Below are 517 nucleotides of genomic sequence, written 5' to 3'. Positions count from 1 at the left end.
TTAATTTCAAAAGACCTGCATGATGATGAGGAAGATGAAGAAATGTCAGCAACTGCAGATGGGGAAAGCATGACTATTGAAGAGTCAAAGCAAGGTTAGATATTTTAAAAATATCACTGAGACTTATGATTCTCTGAGTCTATACTTGCTTTAAACATTTAAATAAACCTCAGGTAATTTTGCTAATTCACTTTGTTACACCAATGTTTATAAAGTTTCTATGCCAATTAAAGTTTATTATGCCCATAGTTGGCTGAAGACTTAGATTATGCAGCTGTTTTTTCTTATGGCTTACTTGGGCTTAGGCAAGGCTATTTGTTTTCCTATTAAGCTATGCTTTGTTTAGGCTTTTAGATCATATTTTGTCATAACAATCTAAATTAAAGAAACATTTTTTTTTGTTTTTTTTTTTTTTGCTTCGCGAATGCCTTCAGGGCACTTTGGGCTGGCTGGAGGGATGTGGGGATCGAACTACAGCAACCTGAGCCTGACAGCTTTGTGGAAGCAGCGACTTAAA

This window comes from Octodon degus, unplaced genomic scaffold (assembly GCF_000260255.1).
Source record: "Octodon degus isolate 3935 unplaced genomic scaffold, OctDeg1.0 scaffold00203, whole genome shotgun sequence".
Classification (NCBI taxonomy): domain Eukaryota; kingdom Metazoa; phylum Chordata; class Mammalia; order Rodentia; family Octodontidae; genus Octodon; species Octodon degus.
Note: the sequence above shows the minus strand (reverse complement) of the source record.